This window comes from Eubalaena glacialis, chromosome 4, assembly GCF_028564815.1.
Source record: "Eubalaena glacialis isolate mEubGla1 chromosome 4, mEubGla1.1.hap2.+ XY, whole genome shotgun sequence".
In the NCBI taxonomy this organism is placed as follows: Eukaryota; Metazoa; Chordata; class Mammalia; order Artiodactyla; family Balaenidae; genus Eubalaena; species Eubalaena glacialis.
Window position 1 is genome coordinate 22782941 of NC_083719.1, and position 21648 is coordinate 22804588.

Sequence of the window (21648 nt, forward strand, 5' to 3'; positions counted from 1 at the left end):
TTCCTTGTAATGCACTCAGGATTCGTAATAATTTATACCCTCACTTCATCCGTGACCTTCTTTCATGACACTTCTCCAAATGCAAACTATGCTCCATCAATGCTAATTCATTACATTATTTGATTTTGCCCTGTTCCTTCACTTCCATGTATTTTCACAGGCCCATGTCCTAGTCACATTCTATCTAGTTAATGACGGCTTAACTTACAATGCTGTTTAGGATTTATTTCAGTGTCAATATTTTCTCTTCATATTCCATGCGTTTTTGGCTTGGCAGCCAATCCTCTTTGCTGCCAGAGAATTCTAAAATATCTCTTTTTAAAAATAGAAAGAACTAAAGAGAGAGAGAGCATGGGAAAGAGGAAGAAGGGAAAAGAGGGAGAAAGAAGATGACAGTAAAAGAGGAAAGATCTGACACTGAATTAAATTGTTCATATTCAGATATGGTTTCATACTGGGATATAGTAATACATATTAGTTAAATTAATGAATTATTTTTAAAAAGTGATTTGATTTATAGAAATTACCCTTGACCATTTCAGTAGTATTACATTGAATTATGTATCAATTTCAAAAGAAAACTGGACTGCAAAAATAGCCTTTGCACATACATATGTGGCCAGATTATTATATTTTGCTGAAGTCTGAAGCATCAAAGATATCCAGTTCATTCTTATTTTAACCTAGCAAGTAATTTTCCACAGAAATTTTTATTATAGTATTTGTTTTATTCATCTCCCACACCAATTGGAATTCTAGTTTATTGGAAATTGGGAGAGAATGTTAAAAACATCCTTATTATTGCAGTTATGTAACCTCAGACAAAATGGTCAATAAATTATTAAACTGAAATCAATCCCACTAACCATAGCAATTTAAGAAAAAAGTTTTTTGGGCTTCCCTGGTGGCCCAGTGGTTGAGAATCTGCCTGCCAATGCAGGGGACACGGGTTCGAGCCCTGGTCTGGGAAGATCCCACATGCCGCGGAGCAGCTGGGCCCGTGAGCCACAATTACTGAGCCTGCGAGCCACAATTACTGAGCCTGCGCGTCTGGAGCCTGTGCTCTACAACACGAGAGGCCGCGATAGTGAGAGGCCTGCGCACCGCGATGAAGAGCGGCCCCCGCTTGCCACAACTAGAGAAAGCCCTCGCACAGAAACGAAGACCCAACACAGCCATAAAAATAAAGGAATTCCTTTAAAAAAAAAAAGAAAAAAGTTTTTTAAAAATATAATTTTAAAGACTAATGCATTTTAAATATTATGGTTAGGAAGGAAGAGATAAACCTTATTTAATATACCAAGAGTATGAGTATATTAAACATTTATTTTCCTCTCATATGTTATACTGTCTCATGCATTCAGCTGTGATTTTAATCCAGGAAACACCACCTTAGAAAATTTCCAGGATTTGTGTTATGATGCTAGCAAAACTGGTTTTTTTTTTTTAGTGTTGTAGCAAAGCTCCTAAAAGGATTATGTGAGAAATGTTCTCAAAGCAACCACTAAAATTATATTATTTATCATACATAGATGGTAGGTAATGTGTTATTCTTAGCATTTGAAAGGCACATTTAAACACATGTGTGTGGACACACACCAATACCAATTAAACTTAGAAATGTATAATAATTCACTTTCAAATATATTAATATTTGCCCCTTTACTTGTTTGTAATGTAGTATTATAACAGGGCTCATTTTGGTTCTCTGGACTTGAAGTTGAATGCAATGTTTGTCAAAAACTTAAAATCATTAAGTTTTGTTATGATTCAGATTTTCACGGCTCAGAGTAGTGAAGAGAATACTACTTCACTTTAAGGAATTTAAGGAATTAAATTCCTTAAAATTTAAGGAATACCGTGTTCATTGGGATTTTAACTAGAGATAAGTAAGGTGTGACAAAAAAAAGAGGGAAAAGATAAAGCCAGGGAAATGAATAGAAAGTCAATGAACATCTTAAATGTAATCTGAATTTACACAATAACAATGTATTATGCCATAAATGTTCTTTTTATCTGTTGTAAACCTAATGACAGTTCAGTGATCCAGAACATTTTTCTCTGAGTATAAAACTCAGATTTTTGATGGCCATTTTTTATATTGATTTATTCAAATATCTCTACCTAAACAGAAGAGTATTGCAGATATTTTAGAATAACATTATCTTATTTGATTTTAGATAATATTTGGGATAGTTGGTATAATTTTGTCAGAACATGTAGCTAAAATCAATCATCAATGTAACGTTACAACCTCAATTATCTTTAGAATTATAGGTCTTTTTTGAAATTTCAAAATTTCACTGTGAAATTAATGTTAATATTTGTATTGGACCACTATAAATGTACAAATAAAATTAGAAAGGCTCCAGATAATGATTTATTTAAACCACACATATTTTGTGGTAGTTCCAAATAACTAAAAGGTCTACTAATTTGTCATGTTCAACATTATCAAATTATTGAAGTATAATAAACCATATTTCCATAAAAGTTTTTGAATAATCATAAATGCAGAAAATTTAATAAAAATATATAATATACTATTTAAAATTATTTATATAAAATACTTAGGGAAGAAGTATTGTGGTTTCTGTTTGTTTGCAAAATTAGCTTTTTACTGACTGATTTAGGAATGGTTAGAAATATGCTGAGAGGAAGAAGCAGTTTTCTCTGTGCACAGAGATGAAGTCAGTTATTTTTTGGAGAGTTTACCATGTTTGAGAGCTAGTGCAGTTACATTGCTAGAAGAGCAGATAAGGAAATCCAGAGTCTTCATATATCGTATTATAGTTGTAGTACAAATCTCTAAGATTACATTTTAGACTAAGCCACACATTCAAACTGTTGCCTATCCATTCTTGTTTGAGATTGAATGTCTCACAACTTTGACAGTCTAACTCCTTAGAAAACATTATTCTTTGGCATCAGTATGTCTTGAGCAAAATTGAATGGCAAGTGAAAGGCTTTCCACAGTGAGATTCTGGAAAATAGTACATGAATGTGAAGGCCTTGCTCATTACAAATCACTTGTATGGGACAGTCTTCTATAGTGACTATATTATATTTGGGAGTAGAGAGGTACTGTGGAATTGGATATGACACAAGCAGGCAGAATAAATATTCAAATATCTGGAGGAACAATTGGAAGCAATAAAACACTACAACAAATAGGAAAAAAGACAGTAGAAAAAATACCTTATACATTTTTGAGAATAAAAAATAATATAGGTTTGTTGGTGACATGAGGTGAGTTGATGTATTGATATTATGTAGGTGACTACTATTGTTTGTTTAGAGGAAATGTAAACAAATAGAATCTATGAAAGTAAAATTAAGACCAAATGTTTAAATTCCTTCACCGTGGTTTTTAAGACAGAGAGAATAAGACTGAGTTATAAATACATAATATCACAGTAAAGTAATCCATGATGCCTTATAAAAAGTATAACTAGAAAGAGAGACATTTATTTGTAGTTGATTTGTTTCTTGTTAGTATTATAACAGGACTGTAATATTTCCACTCTTCTGGATCCCATCCCATTTACCTTTTAAAAGAACAAGATTCTTATAATTATTCTCTATTTCCTTATTTATTTGTTTGCCTTTATTTGCAGAAGTATTTCAAATAGCATATAAACATGTCCTGGTTTTCCATGTTTGAAAAGAAATAAAGTGGAAAGCTTTTCTTGTCCTGACATTTATCATCCCCCATATCAATAGCTCCCATAATACCCTCCTGAAGCAAAACGCCTCCAAGAATAGATATTGCTGTCTTCCCTCAATGACCGCTCTCTAAATGTCTCTAGTCTGGCTTCTCCCCCCACCATTTCACTAAACTTGAAAATGACATTCCCAGTGTCAAATCTAATGATCAGGCTTCTGTTATTTTACTCCACCTGTCAACTATGCTGAGTATAGGTTATTACTCCATTTTTTCTTTAAACATATATCTGTCTTGAATTTCATAACCCAGCACTCCTAAGATTGTTCTCTTACACAATGGCCATCCCTTCTTAGCATCCTTTGCTCATTCTATTCCTTTTACCAATCTCTGTTGCAATAACTGGAGTCATTCTTGATCTCTCTTCTTTCTCAAACTAAAGTGAGGTTTTCAGGCTTCTGAATTTCAGTACTAATACGTGCTTAGGATTCCACATTGTATATATGTATATCCCAGGTCAGATTCAGATATTTAATTCCTCCGTATTATTTCCACTTGGAAAGTAAATTAAGTAATTTACTTAAGTAAATTGAACTTAAAATGCTCTAAATATTTCTCCAAAAGTCATCTGTGTTTTATTAGGTATCACTTCTATCAACAGAAGAGAATAATGTAAGAATTTATATAGCATCCTAGATCTCTTATTTATCTGATCTGCTATATCAAATATAATAGAAGACCTTTCAGTTAAACCTCTAAAATATATCATACATTTTCCATTTCACTACATTTTCGTTGTTGCCATACTAGAAACCTCCCCATAATTTCTAAAATGGAATTATATAATAATTGATCTCTAAGTTTCCACTATTGTATTTTACAATCCATTTGCCCCAAAATACAGAAAGATTCACTCCGAAATATTAGTAAGGAAATACTGATTTTTCAGTTTAACTAGTGTTTCCTTCTTTATGGTAAATGGAACTAAGTGCAACAATTTGTCCTTTATTTTGGAGGGCAGTGCAGACATGCTCCATGTCTCCTGAAATAGTTTTTTTTTTTTTTTTTTCCCACAACCTCTGTGCCAACATACTGGCTACTTTCTGATTTGATCTAATTAAGATGATCTCAACAATATAGTGGGACAATGTGATATTCTATGTCATATATCATTGATGCAGATCTCCAGATTATTTTATGGCAGAAAGCATTAGAGTTAACATAAATTCATACTGTTATCTATTCCACAGGAATGTAACCTTTTAAGCCTCAGTTTTCTCATAGGGGTGGGGAAAAAATTCTGTCCCCAGATCAATGTCTATCTACCACGTTTCTGAGGTAGTGTCAACTACTTTAGCAAATATAATACATTGGAATAGCAGCTGTAATTGGATCTATGATTTGTTTGAGTTTAAAATCATCTGCTTTCATTCTTCAGCATGCTTTTATCTAAGGGCCAGACTGGCAAATTAAAAGGAATATTTAATGAGGAACATTGTCTGTGTCATTTAACGTCTTTAAGCATACCCTTGATCTCTGATATTTCTCCTATTCTACAGTACTACCTTACTTTTGATATACTATGTTGGCTAGGAAGCAGCATTTATTGGTGCTTCTACTTGCCCTTTTGCACTGCTATAGATCTTACACTACTAGCCACAGAACCAATGTGGGCTTTCTTTCAGCTACCACCAATGTCCATGCAAATTATACAGTTTTTGTGGGAAAAGGAAATAACAGTCCATTGTGAGCTCAACCTGTGCCAAGACACTATTTATTACTTGGAATCCCATTAGCTACATTGTAACAGGAGGATCTCTTGTTATCAGTGTCTACTGGGCCCTTTGATAAATGAACCATTCTCAGAAGTTTTGGACACTCCCCTTTCCCCAGTGCTGGTTACCTGAATAAGTAACTGTAGGCCCCTATCAGGAAGGACTAAGATAATTATTACCGTACACACTCAACATAGTATTACAGGGCTCTTTCTCTGGGGGACCTGGCCTCTCTTTCAGTTAGTGATTTCTGAGTCTACAATATGGTTGAAGAACTGGGCAAGGGAATATGGCTTTTAATTGGAGTTGCTATTTTCAACCTCCTGATCTTTCCATTTTTTAATATTTTATTTTAAAAAATTTTGGTAGATTGAGCAATTCTTTTTTTTGACTGGGACCATCATTTTTGCCCCTATGGACATTGTATTCTGTTAACTATCTGCATAATTATCTGTGTGTCACCTTTTTTCTCTCCATCCTCCCTTTCTAATTTTGATAATTGTACTCACCTTACTTCTGATGTTCAAATGCTGTCATTTGGCCTCCAAGATATCAGGACTCTGTCATTCTCATTGCTATCACAAAACAGGTTGTGTATCAACAGTTTCTACTCTCAGTCCTAAACTATAGAAGACAGAAACCTCTGAGCTTCACCATCACATTTCTGATTACTTTGGTAAATGGAATGTCCTTTGAGGTTTGCCCATGAAACATAATCCTCTTGTGGATTTGCTGGCTTTGTGCAATATATCGCTTTAGCATGCTCACTTTCTCCAAATACTTTTATTTCATTTCATTATATTTTGTTCTGTGATATACAATTTACATATGACATTGTGTAAGTTTAAGGTGTACAGTGTGTTTATTTGATAAATTTATATATTGCAATGTAATTACCACCATAGCTTTAACTAACACCTCTACCATGTCACATAATTATTTCTTTTTTGTAATTAAGATATTTGATTGTTTCCTAGCAATTTTGAAGTATATAATACAGTATTGTTGACTATAATCACTATATGTGCATTAGATCTCCAGAACTTATTCATCTTCTAGTTGCAAATTTATACCCTTTAATAATATCTCCAAGTATTTCAAATTGTACTCATAATATCTGCCATAGCAGTTCTGGAATTCCTACTTCACTTGCTTTCTCCAAATTTTTAAGATCAATCCTAGTAATAGTTAATACTGTCTCTCAGAGTATTAGCCAAAGTATTAACTATTGTGTCCTGGGAGAGTGCTCCTAAAATGATAAATGTTTCCTTATCCATCTTGATGTTTTTGTTCCCCTTGATGCAGCACCCTCAGAATCTAATCCCAACCGTGGTCTCTCACTTCTTGGTGGTACATGCCGATTTGTTATTGCTCTATTTGGGGGAGGTAATGCCTTTTCTCCCTTGGCATACTCAGCACCTCTCAAACAGGATTATGTTGTACCTTCATCCTAGTTTTGTTCTGATGATCAGGAGGGGAAGTAGGGTTAGGCCCTGGGCAGGGAGTGTGTTTTCATACAAGGCACTCTCTTCCTGTAAGTTATATTCTGTCTTCTGGTATTTAACTGATAGGATTTGGGCCACTCAGCAGGCTCAGGAAGTCAGATATATCTTTTAGATGCGTGATTTTGAATTGTTTGAAATGTGTGTTCATCTAAAATTACAATTCCCCATTCTTTCCCAATGAATGCCTTAATCTTTTTGTAGCCAAATATTTCCAGAGTGAAAATTCAAACTTCTCAGGAATTTTCTAAGGTTATAACTAAGCTGTGGGCATGATTCTCAGCTTTTTCTTGCACTCTGGCTTCATGAGAATCTACTTATATGCCACCAGGACTGCTTCTGATATTCACACTTAGTATTTGATTGTGGATCAGTCACTCTCAGTCTCTTAATATCTTTCTCTAGTGCATCAATTGTCACCAGCAACAACCATCCAATTCTGCTGTCCTCATGATTACTATTTTCCTTGTATTTCAAGACATCTTCTACTTTACTTGAGCCAGTGCATTTTCTTCCACTAGTGAACCATCTTAGTTCATCACCAGTGGAAGTTTCAATAATTGCACATTTGCAACACTGCCCCCATATCAAGGGCTATCCACGGTTCACCTACCACCACTGAAGGAAGCCTCTTTGCCAACTGGTCAATGCATAATCCAGGTCAAATATTACATTTTAGCATCTGTTTTTTTGTACCACTCCTATTTCCAACTATTCCTAGTTGTACTACCCATGAAACAGACTCCAACACAGAGATATTTGCATGTGTAAATATTGGTGGAAAATAATTTCAGGACTAACAGCAGTAGGGAGTTAAGGAACCAAGATTGGGCAGAGGAAGAGAAGTCAGTTGCTGTCATACAGAAAAAGCTGGTTGCTGATGCAGTGAAACAAAAGCTTCAGTCAATCTCATGGGGAGCTCAGGATCCAGGATAACCATGCAGAGTTGCCCGGGTTGAGACAGGGAGGCCAGGACCGTTTAACCATTTATGGTCCTGTCACTGGATGTATGTTACCCACAAGGAAGGGAGTCCTTCTTTACAGAGGCAACTCACTTCAACTAAGGTCGTTATTTTAAGGGGGGACTCAGCTGTGAAAAGGTAGGCCCTAACACTCTCAATAGCTGGGAGAGAAGGAATGTTTCATTCCTGAAAGCAGAAAGTTGGGAATCTTGAGAGCAAACCATGGTGTTCATTTCAAAGAGCAAATCATCACCATCTGATGTACAAAATTCCCTCTCTTCACAATCACTTTCTTTAACATTGCCTACTTTTACTTTATTTTCTTATGACTCCCATAAGTGATCTTATTTTTATTGGTATTCCTTACTCATTTATTTTGTCTCCCTACACTAGAGTATATTCTCCATAAGAGCAAAGAACTTTTTGACTTGTTCAAAGCTACTTCCCCAGCATTTAGAAAGTACTTCCTACACAGTATATAATTAATAACTATTTGTACTGGTTGTGACTAATAGAAACATTTATACTGGAGAATAATAGGTACTCTGATAATATTATGTTAAGGGAACAGTTAGAGCAGTTAGGAAAAGCATTACTCAGATTGGGTTGGTGTCGTAGTCTGCGCAGGCTGCCATAAAAAAACACCACTGACTGGGTGACTTCAACAACAGACATTTACTTTTCACAGTCTGGAGGCTGGGAAGTACACGATCAAGATGTTGGCAAATTAGGTTCCTGCTGAGCCCTTTCTTCCTGACTGATTTTCACTGTGTTCTTGCATGGTGGTGAGAGAGAGGGCTCTGGTGCTTCTTCCTTTTCTCATAAGACACCAGGCCTATTAGATTAGGGGCCCACCCTTATGGTCGCATTTACAGACTCAATGTTCAAGTACAATCATTTTGGGGGTTAGGACTTTAACACATGAATTTTGGGTAGACACAAACATTCAGTCTACAGTAGTTAGATTATCATGAAGAACTTGCTGAAAGAAGATTATGGAAAAAAACTTCCTGAATGAGGCAACTTTTGTGCAGTGGTGTGCTAGTTTATGTTTAACAACTGGCTGTCAAGTTCTGTTTCTGCTGTGAATGTTGATTATACTTTCATTTATGTCGGTGAATAAGATAATAGCAAAACAATGAAAATGTATGTTAGAACTGTGCTTGTTCATCAAGAATGTGAGTAACTTCTTTGCTAAGTTAGGTAATGGGTTTTGAATACCAGAAAAATATTTCTTCAACATTTTTGTGTGTATTTGTGTTTATTTTTAAGTTTAATCTACTTTATTAACATTTTCTCCAGCACTTTCCTAAGCCTAGACAATACATAAAAGAATCAATCCAGCCATGTCTGCTAGTATTTGTTTGATATCTGTGTTATAAATATTCCCACCGTGACTGATTTCAAGCTACCAAGCTATCGTTGAACTCAGAGCTGAGATGCATAGTAGTACAACTTACTGTTATTTTCAACATACATACAAAATAGACATAAATAGCCACAAGAACATAGAAAATAGTAAAATGAGAAAAAATTGAGAGGTAAATTGGGAGATTGGGATTGACATATACACACTACTATATATAAAATAGATAACTAATAAGGACCTACTGTATAGCACAGGGAACTCTACTCAATACTCTGTAATGGCCTATATGGGAAAAGAATCTAAAAAGGAGTGGATATATGTATATGTATAACTGCTTGACTTTGCTGTACACCTGAAACTAACACAACATTGTAAATCAACTAGACTCCAATAAAAATTTTTTAAAAAGGAACATAGAAAATAATAAAATGAGAAAAAAAAGTTTTGAGTATGTATTTTGTTTATAGTGTAATTTATTTAATTATAAGTTATATAATTTAATTCTTAAGCCCTTTAAAAACTGGATTGCACAGTTGCTGAAAATATAACACCTGGCTCTCATGAGTGGATATGGACTGGCCCTAGCTCAGCACTGCTTTTGTGTGAATAAGGTGATCTGGTGGGACTGCGTAGAGTCAGTGAGTCAAGGAATGGTAAGAAATGCATTTCAGTAGAAGGACCATACATGAATGTAAACATGCTTAGAGAGAGAAGCACGGCACGGTTGATGGACTTAACGTAGTTCTGTGTACGTGAAGGGTGGTGTTCTTTTGGTAAATTACATGAAGTAGGAAGTGGGTAAATCATTAAAGAGAATGTATCTTGCAAGATTGGTGTTACGGACTGAAAGTCTGTGTTTCCCCCCCCAACCCCAAATTCAAATGTTGAAGCCAAATCCCAATGCGATGATATTTCAAGGTGGGGGCTTTGGGAGAAAATTAGGTCATGCGGGTAGAGCCCTCATGAATGGGATAGGTGCCCCTATAAGAAAAAGTTGAAGAGCTCTGTAGACTTTTTTCTGCCATACAATGAGAAGTGGACAATCCATAACCCTAAAAGAGACTAACCAGGACCTAGATGATGCTGACACCCTGATCTCAGACTTCCATCCTCCAGAACTGTGAGAAATAAAGTTCCATTGTTTATAAGCTACCTAGTTTATGGTATTTTGTTATGGTAGCCCAAGCTGATTAAGACAATTGACTAGCTTATACTGCAGTGCAAAACAGTCCCCCAAAATTCAGGGTCTTAAAACAACAAAAGTTAATTCTCACTCTTTCTACATGTCTAATGCTGGTCAACTGGCGAACTCTGCTCATTGTAATCGAACAAGTATCAAAGCCAATATCACTGATGAACATAGATGCAAAAATCCTCAACAAAATACTAGCAAACAGAATCCAACAGCACATTAAAAGGATCATACACCATGATCAAGTGGGGTTTATCCCAGGAATGCAAGGATTCTTCAATATACGCAAATCAATCAACGTGATACATCATATTAACAAATTGAAGGAGAAAAACCATATGATCATCTCAATAGATGCAGAGAAAGCTTTCGACAAAATCCAACACCCATTTATGATAAAAGTCCTGCAGAAAGTAGGCATAGAGGGAACTTTCCTCAACATAATAAAGGCCGTATATGACAAACCCACAGCCAACATTGTCCTCAATGGTGAAAAACTGAAACCATTTCCACTAAGATCAGGAACAAGACAAGGTTGCCCACTCTCACCACTATTATTCAACATAGTTTTGGAAGTGTTAGCCACAGCAATCAGAGAAGAAAAAGAAATAAAAGGAATCCAAATCGGAAAAGAAGAAGTAAAGCTGTCACTGTTTGCAGATGACATGATACTATACATAGAGAATCCAAAAGATGCTACCAGAAAACTACTAGAGCTAATCAATGAATTTGGTAAAGTAGCAGGATACAAAATTAATGCACAGAAATCTCTTGCATTCCTGTATACTAATGATGAAAAATCTGAAAGTGAAATTAAGAAAACACTCCCGTTTACCATTGCAACAAAAAGAATAAAATACCTAGGAATAAACCTACCTAAGGAGACAAAAGACCTGTATGCAGAAAATTATAGGACACTGATGAAAGAAATTAAAGATGATACAAATAGATGGAGAGATATACCATGTTCTTGGATTGGAAGAATCAACATTGTGAAAATGACTCTGCTACCCAAAGCAATCTACAGATTCAATGCAATCCCTATCAAACTACCACTGGCATTTTTCACAGAACTAGAACAAAAAATTTCACAATTTGTATGGAAACACAAAAGACCCCGAATAGCCAAAGCAATCTTGAGAACGAAAAATGGAGCTGGAGGAATCAGGCTCCCTGACTTCAGACTATATTACAAAGCTACAGTAATCAAGACAGTTTGGTACTGGCACAAAAACAGAAATATAGATCAATGGAACAGGATAGAAAGCCCAGAGATAATCCCACGCACATATGGTCACCTTATCTTTGATAAAGGAGGCAAGCATATACAGTGGAGAAAAGACAGCCTCTTCAATAAGTGGTGCTGGGAAAATTGGACAGGTACATGTAAAAGTATGAAATTAGAACACTCCCTAACACCATACACAAAAATAAACTCAAAATGGATTAAAGACCTAAGTGTAAGGCCAGACACTATCAAACTCTTAGAGGAAAACATAGGCAGAACACTGTATGACATAAGTCACAGCAAGATCCTTTTTGACCCAGGTCCTAGAGAAATGGAAATAAAAACACAAATAAACAAATGGGACCTAATGAAACTTAAAAGCTTTTGCACAGCAAAGGAAACCATAAACAAGACCAAAAGACAACCCTCAGAATGGGAGAAAATATTTGCAAATGAAGCAACGGACAAAGGATTAATCTCCAAGATTTACAAGCAGCTCATGCAGCTCAATAACAAAAAAACAAACAACCCAATCCAAAAATGGGCAGAAGACCTAAATAGACATTTCTCCAAAGAAGAGATACAGATTGCCAACAGACACATGAAAGAATGCTCAACATCATTAATCATTAGAGAAATGCAAATCAAAACTACAATGAGGTATCATCTCACACCGGTCAGAATGGCCATCATCAAAAAATCTAGAAACAATAAATGCTGGAGAGGGTGTGGAGAAAAGGGAACACTCTTGCACTGTTGGTGGGAATGTAAATTGATACAGCCACTATGGAGAACAGTATGGAGGTTCCTTAAAAAACTAAAAATAGAACTACCATATGACCCAGCAATCCCACTACTGGGCATATACCCTGAGAAAACCATAATTCAGAAAGAGTCATGTACCAAAATATTCATTGCAGCTCTGTTTACAATAGCCAGGACATGGAAGCAACCTAGGTGTCCATCATCGGATGAATGGATAAAGAAGATGTGGCACATATATACAATGGATTATTACTCAGCCATAAAAAGAAATGAAATGGAGGTGTTTGTAATGAGGTGGATGGAGTTAGAGTCTGTCATACAGAGTGAAGTAAGTCAGAAAGAGAAAAACAAATACAGTATGCTAACACATATATATGGAATCTAAGGGAAAAAAAAAAAAAGAGGTCATGAAGAACCTAGTGGCAAGATGGGAATAAAGACACAGAACTACTAGAGAATGGACTTGAGGATATGGGGAGGGGGAGGGGTGAGATGTGACAGGGTGAGAGAGTGTCATGGACATATATACACTACCAAATGTAAAATAGATAACTAGTGGGAAGCAGCCGCATAGCACAGGGAGATCAGCTCGGTGCTTTGTGACCACCTAGAGGGGTGGGATAGGGAGGGTGGGAGGGAGGGAGATGCAAGAGGGAAGAGATATGGCAACATATGTATATGTGTAACTGATTCACTTTGTTGTAAAGCAGAAGCTAGCACACCATTGTAAAGCAATTATACTTCAATAAAGATGTTTAAGAATTTAAAAAAAAAAAAAAAAAAAAAAAGCTGATGCAGACTCTACCATATCACGCTAGAGCCTTATTGGTGCTGGACTTCAGTGAACCACGATAAGGGAGAATAATGTGGAGAATTGTACACTGGCTCTTAAGTGGAGCCTGGCAGAAGTGACACACATCACTATCCTCATGATTAAATGGCCAAAGCCAATCATATTGGTGAATCTTATCGTGGTATTGACATCTTGAATATTTAAACTATTTATTTATGAAATGGCTAAAGGAATAACGATGAACTTAACTACTCCACTGAAGTCCTATGTTTTAATTGATTTCATAAATGGTGAAAGAATGAATCGTACCTAGATCATCTCTGGAAATTGAACTCTGCTGCAGATATATAAAGGAAGGTGAAATGGCATCCCAATTTGTACAATGCTATTTAGAAAGACTCTGGGAGCCAGGAAAATTGAACAGTCACTTTTATACAGGATTTATCCAGAACTTGAGAAAACTGCTTTCTGTTTAAACATGTAGTGTTTTTATTACAGATCTCTTTGGGGCATGTGGAGCATGTAGTCACTTAAGAAATGGTCAGTTTCACTCATGCCCAGCCCCACACATATTTCAAAGGTTAATGTTCCTTTAATCTACTTTGGAAGGAATGTTAACCTAGGGATTAGTCTCCAAAATTTACAAACAGCTCATGAGGCTTAATATCGTCAAAACATACAACCCAGTCAAAAAAAATGGGCAGAAGACCTAAATAGACATTTCTCCAAAGAAGACATACAGATGGCCAAGAGGCACATGAAAAGATGTTCAACATTGCTAATTATTAGAGAAATGCAAATCAAAACTACAATGAGCTATCACCTCACACCAGTCAAAATGGCTGTCATCAAAAAATCCACAAACAATAAATGCTGGAGAGGGTGTGGAGAGAAGGGAATCCTCCTACACTCTTGGTGGGAATGTAAACTGGTACAGTTACTGTGGAGAATAGTATGGAAGTTCCTTAACAAACTAAAAATAAAGCTACCATATGACCCTGCAATCCGACTCCTGGCCATATATCTGGAGAAAAACATAGCCCGAAAGGATACATGCACCCCAGTGTTCATTGCAGCACTGTGTACAATAGCCAAGACGTGGAAGCAACCTAAATGTCCATTGACAGAAGAATGGATAAAGAAGATGTGGTATATATATACAATGGAATATTACTCAGCCATTAAAAAAAATGAAATAATGCCGTTTGCAGCAACATGGATGGACCTAGAGATTGTCATACTGAGTGAAGTAAGTCAGACAGAGAAAGAGAAATAGCGTATGATATCCCTTATATGCAGAATCTAAAAAGAAATGGTACAAATGAACCTATTTACACAACAGAAACAAACTCACAGACTTAGAAACCGAACTTACGGTTACCGGCATGGGGGAACGATAGGGGGAAGGGATAGTCAGGGAGTTTGGGATCAACATGTACACACTGCTATATTTAAAATGGATAACCAACAAAGACCTACTGTGTAACACAGGGAACTCTGCTCAATGTTATGTGGCAGCCTGGATGGGAGGGGAGTTTGGGGGAGAATGGATACATGCATATGTATGGCTGAGTCCCTTTTATGTGCGCTTGAAACTATCACAACATTGTTAATTGGCTATACTCCAATCTAAAATAAAAAGTTAAAAAAAAAGATTGATGTTCCTGGTGCAACTAATTTAGGCCAGGATATTTTCACTTGACAAACATGCTATGAGTCAGAGCAATCTTCTGCAGAGAAAACTGTTTTTGATCATTTGCCTAGAATGAAGCTATGGATGAGGAAGATGCATATACTCTCCTATAATTCATTCCAGTTATTTTCCTTCCTTGTCTGAAAGACATGCCACAAATTCTTTGCTGGATATTTTCCTTTCGCCCTCCAGAGCCACTTGCCATGTGGTTCTACCCTTCTCTTGCCCCTGAGAGACTTACTCATATAGGCTTGGTAAACAGGTTCCCTTCCCTCTGGTTTATGGTTGGGTTTGGCCATTAACAGGTTATCAAGAGAAGATCAGAGTATAGGAGATGGGTAAGAGTAGAGTTTATTTTCTAGCTCATTCCCTTCCAGTTTTCCACAGGTTAGTTGCATTTCTCCACCAAACGACACAATTCCTGTGCAGATCATGTAACTTCCCTTTCCTTCTGCCTTTGAGACAACAGCTCTTTGCTTTTATTAGCCTGAAATGATTGCCCATATTTTTAAATTTTAAACTCTCCACAATGATATCTTTTTCCTGCCAGGCCATGACTGATACACCTTCTTAAGCATATAAATGCAAATATATATCTGCCTAATAATATCCCCTTCACACAGCCTCAAATGCACCCCCATGCAATGGCATGGCCACATGATGAAAGCAGCAAGTAACTGCAATTACAAAATGCACATCACAATCTAAGCTGTTTCTTCCTTACAGTGGCCTTTTAATATCAAATGAATTAATGTACATGAAAATGTTTTATAAATTTTAAAATGTGATAAGTATTATTTTCTGTGAATGATAAATGTAACTATGGGTTCTATTGCCTGTAAGACAAGCACTGTTCCTGCATGAATCAAACCATTAATTCTTGATGGTTCTTAATTATTATTGAACATATTTTTCTTTACAGGAGCTGTCATTTAAATGTGCTTGCCAACTAGCTTGTTTATCAAAACATTCCAGTCCTATCAAATTCTCATTTATGTTGCCTTGTGTTTACCACTCCCATAAATTTGTATTATCAGCAGATTTAACTATCCAGGCTATTTTGGAGATTGAAAAGACGAGAGTTGATTCATCATGTGCAATATCTCATATATCTGTCATTTCTATTCTACTGCCATTTGGTTAGCTCAGCCTCTTATTACTTCATGTTTGGATAATTGCAATAAATTTCATGTGTTCTTCTTGCCTCTGAACTTGCTCCCTCTATTCTAAAATGTACACTCATAGTCATCTGGCAAAATGCCACCAGATTGTCCTTTTTACCCCTCTGTCTTCCTAGAATATTTGTCCTCCGCTTTCTCCTTTGTTTTTTTCCCAGCCTTCATTTTAGCCCTTATTAGAACACACATTATCCATTCTCTCACTCTATATATGCATTCACTTCTCAAAATCTAAGTAAAACCTCACCTTCTTGGAAGTATTTTAACTGGAAAACCTATAAAGCAAAACTCCTAGAATATTTATAGTTTGTAACAGTTTTTAAGGACATTTTTTAGGCTGTAGTCATGTGGTTATCTCATAGTAATCTTATTTTACATAAACATCTTGAGATAACTACACATCTCAAACTTCCTTATCCATTTCAACAACAAGACAGGTTCTGTTGATTTTTGTAATAAATATTTATTAAGAACATACTCTCTCCCAGGCCAGTTTCTCCCACCATGTTTGGCATGCGCTGTAAAAATCTGTTAACTTATTTACTGATGGAGTGAACTGATTAGTAATTTGAGACTAGAAAACTTTTTTAAATGTACAATTTTCTTTTTGACACATCAAGCTGCTGTGTGCCTGTAGGCACTATTTCTGTTAAGTGAACAAACATCTGGATAATGTGTATCTGGTTAGCCAGTTCTCTGAGTGAATAAAGTAGTCATCATATAGAAGCAACTTAAAAGAATGAGTCAGGCTGATAACCATTTCACTTTGAGGAAAGGAAAAGGAGCAGGCAAAATTTTGTAAGCTTTTGTCATCATGTTTATCATACATACAGATATAAGGCACAATCCCATCAACAGAAATGAATTCAAATTAAAAAATGGCCTCAATATAGATGTTTTTCTTTTAATCTGCATCTAAGCACGAAAGAGATACTTTATGATTTTTTAATTTCTGACAGCCATAAAATCAGTGGAGGTGAATCATTTAACTTTTGAAGATCTTCTATGTGGTTGGAACTAAGCTCTGTGTTTTAAGTATGTTATAAATCTGCCAAAAAACATGGCATTGCACGCAAGGAGACTGTTAAATGTATTTAAACAGAAGTTGTAAAGACTATTTAAATTCACAATGAGTTTGACTTTTTACATGGGTTATGTGGCACCACAACCCACGCTGTTGAACGTCTTAAATATTTACAAATAACCCTTCTCTTCTAGGAAGAGATTCCTAGAGTGACTTTGAGGTTGCTTACAAAAATACGTATAAAAATATATACAGTAAAATAAGACTGTAGTGATAGAGACAGATCAGAATTATGATGACAACACAATGAAGCCAGAGTTGATGTGAACACAAAAAATGACATACTAAATTATTATCTTCAATTTTGTTTGCGTTTCCTACATGCTAATGTAGCTGATGCATAGTATTTACTCTACAGTAAAAACCAAACTAGTTCATCAGGAGAAGGCTGATTATTCTTCCTGTGAGTCTTAAAGAGACTACTACTCTTTACAATACTTTACAACAGAGTAACGCTTACCAACTCTTACCTTTTAGATCTAAGGTGTTCAAACACTGCTTCTTTTCCAAGTAGGAAACATAAAAGAAATTTAAGGCAGCATAATCTAATCCTTATTCATAGATTCTGAATTCAGGCAGACTTGAATAATGATCTGTACTACCTATATGACTGGGGAATTATTTACTATCTATTAACCTTATTTTTCACCTCTGTAAAATAAGGGCAAAAATCATATTTATGTTATGTCTTGTGCAGTTAAAATAAAATATAACTGACAATAAGCATTGTTTTATAATTATTGGTTGCTGAGGCAGAATATAAGGATTACTAGTGTTCTGTATCCATTGCCTGGCTTGATTTTGATTCATTCCTGGCTCTTATGCGTAAAAAAGGGATGAATTTTTTATCCACTGCCTAACTCCTTTCTCTAAGCCATTGATTCTCAACCAGGGGTGATTTTGACACCCATGGAACATTCGGCAGTGTCTGGAGATATTGATGATTGCACAGGACAGCTTTTCATAACATAGAACTATCTGGCCCCAAATGTTAGTAGTGCCAAGATTGAGAAAACCTGCACTAAGCTTTTATGTCTGGTTACTCAACTCTCTGCTTTGCCCTGATTTTATAGATATCGAATATCCTGATTTTTCACTGCCTCACTCACACTTATAGATGTTCTTTTTTGATTTGTACATATCCTCCTAGTTTTAACCCATTGCCTTTCTCTGAGTTTTAGTGTATTTGTGAAACATTAAATGCCATTTCCTTGGAGCTTAGTAATGATATTTACTAAATTTCCATTTGCTTCAGTCTGAGGTGGAGCTCTATATTAAAAAAAAATCAAATTCATGTAAGACTTAATAGCGTAATCACTTAAATGTGTAACCTTTCCCTCTTATATGATTTTAAATTTAGTGAGTGACTTGTAGTATTCAGGCTGGATCAGAAGGTTTTCCTGGACCAGGAGGCTTTATTTTCTGAGACATGAGGTTTTCAGCTGCCGATCTGGGTTCTTGCTTGTTACAGACTCCTTAGGGTTCCCTGACAGAAGTTAATTCTAGTTGTGGTCACCAGCTCAAGAACGTAAGTGGTTTATGATAGTGCTGGTGGTGTCACTGCAGCAGGGACTGGTCCATTTGTGAACCCAACTCTTCTGCATAGGCAATATTTATTTTGCCATTTTGGGCAGTTAAGTTGAGAAGGTAGATCTACCAAAATACATCCCACTTTCTAACTTATCAGTGTCTATACTCATTTTCGTCGTTGACACATACTCTTTGCAGTACATTGATATCCACCTCTGACACTCATACGTAGGAGAATAACTACAAAGCCTAAACCACCCTCTAATTAAATATTATTCATGCTAATAAGCTTTTCTTCCCCCCAGAAACCTCTAAACATTTAAAAAAGGATTAGAAGAGATACATGCCTGTGGGACAAACAGAAGAAGTAGTACTAAGTTGGGCCTACTGGCCTAACGCAAAATAGATTAAATTAATGAAAGCAAGGTGTTCTGTATGTTGTCTTTTTAATGTGTATGCCTCATTAATGAGTTTAGAATTAGATTTTGAAGAGTTTGATTTTGGATTTCGTAGATTACCTGTATTTGTCCTGGTAAATCAAGATGTTTGATTTTTCAGTAAAAGGTCACTAGAAACCCCTGTAACAAGTAAGAAATATTTAAATTTTGTAGGAATTGTTTGCTTATTTAATAAATAACTGCTCCACATTTAGTATGAGCTAATAGCTGGAGATAAAGCATTTCTAAACAAGGCAAATTCTATCATCTGGCTTTTATACTTCAGATTTTAAGACAACGTTGAGTGCCTTGGAATTTTAGCTATGTCCAAAAAATTTCCTAAGTAGTGAGTTATTGTTACAACTTTTTATTACTCTGGTTCTGTAAGACTTGTGTTTATACATTTTCATATTTTTCATATTTCAGATTTGAATCATTACTGTTGTACATGTTATCGCAATATATTTTAGAAATCATTTTAGCTTTTAAAAATTAACTTAATTCATTTTAATTTTGATCGTCATTTTAATGGAGCTGCTTGCCTCTAGTCCCTGAGTCTTCTATATTATTTAACAGTTGTTGTTTTCTAAAATAGAAATTGAAGTGTTTTGCTCATACACACCAAAGTTCAAACTGTTTTAGTTTGGAAATCAAGGATCTCCAAAATATTTTTTTCTGACTTTAATTTCAAACCTAAGGAGCCAGTATAAACTTGATAAGTACTGTAGTCTAGTTGTGTATTTTAAACACTTCATGTTCTCCATATATACACCATATATGGACTATCACTTCAAATTCCAAGTCCTCAATGAAGTCATCATATACCCATTACATAATTCAGTTTTTAAAAATAAATGTTTAGTAAATGATTTCTGTGTTTTTACAAAGGTGTTTACAAGTATTTATAAAGGACATAAAAAGCATTTTAAGTGTTATTAATGTCACAACTATAAATTAAGAAAAAGAACCAAAAGAAGTGCAGACATTTAGGGATTAAAGATTACATTTTTCAGAACATAGTAACATTCTCAGTGGAACATTTGCCTTAAAATATGTGTTTATTGAACACTAAACTGAACAGGGATATACATATTCATGCAAATCTTCACATTTAAAGGGCAAGTAAGATTGACACTTTTGTTAATATTCTGTTCATCACTTTATCAAAACTAGCTCTTTGATGTAGAATAGTCTCTGCATTTCCACAGCCATAAGGGAGAAGGAAACACTTTTTCTTTTTTATCTTTCTGATTTTTCTTTTGCCCTAGCAGCTTTCTAAGGCCTAAGCACTGGAATTTCATTTTTTAGCTTTGAAAGAAAACCCAACCAGAAGAACTTAGTACTAAGAATACAGAATCACGAAAGGGCAGAAAAGAATATCTAACAAATGAGATATGAGGCTTGCAGTGCTTTGCTTCTACATCTTTAACACATTTCTATATCGTTTCCAGGGTCATTTTGTGCTATTATAATTTGGTCATACAGTCAAGCTGTAACAAACAAATTATGGATTCTAGAAATTATTCTACCTACATGTTCACTTCGTTAAGCAATTTTGAAGATTCATTTTTTTGTGCTGTGCAGAAATGAGACATGAACTTCTACTTCTCCAACCCACATATCCCTGTTCATGAATAGGGTTTTACTATTTCCTTAAGCATTGTTTACCATTAGGTTGGATGCTCCATAGTAGTAGTTGTTCTAAAGTCCCCAAATAAAACAATATTTTATACAGTTTTGTACCCTATAATATCACCTTATTTTATCAAAGTGAGAGTTATTATAGAGAATGCAGTGTTTTACAAATATAATGATTATAATGAATATATAAAGCTCATCTTATTATATAATAAATGCTAACCTGACTATCTAATATAATGGAAGAAAACAGATACATTTTTAAATAAGCTAAATTCCCTTTGAACAGATTTCTACCTGTGTATATAATGTTAACCACTATACCATTCTACTTCATTTACTCATATTCATGATTTTCTATGCTTATGAATCTATCTAATCTATCTGTTAGTTTATATGGGTGATCTCTTCTCAATACTGAGATTCTTATGCCTTTTACGTTTATTAGTAAAAACCCATTTTTTCTGTATATTCTAGTTCTGTGTTTTTGTAAGGTAAAACAAGTGCAAATCATTTAAAATTAATTATTAATATTCCAATGATTGCTCTCTCATGTATTCCATGAAAATAGTTTTCCATGTTAAAGTAAGTTTGGGAATTGCTGGCATAAATAATTTCCTAACCTCAGTGCATCACAGCGTTTTTATTCTTTGTGTCTCTTATGAATCTCTAAACAAGGTTATGTAGCCAAAGTTTTCTAGTCGTATCAGAACCTCTCCTACAGTGTTATTCCATAAACACAGACTACTAAGAGCAGGCAAATTATAACATCATCTCAATATCCCAAAGGCTCACCTAACTCTTTCTAACTCAAAAAGTCTAGGAGTTGGCATTGCAG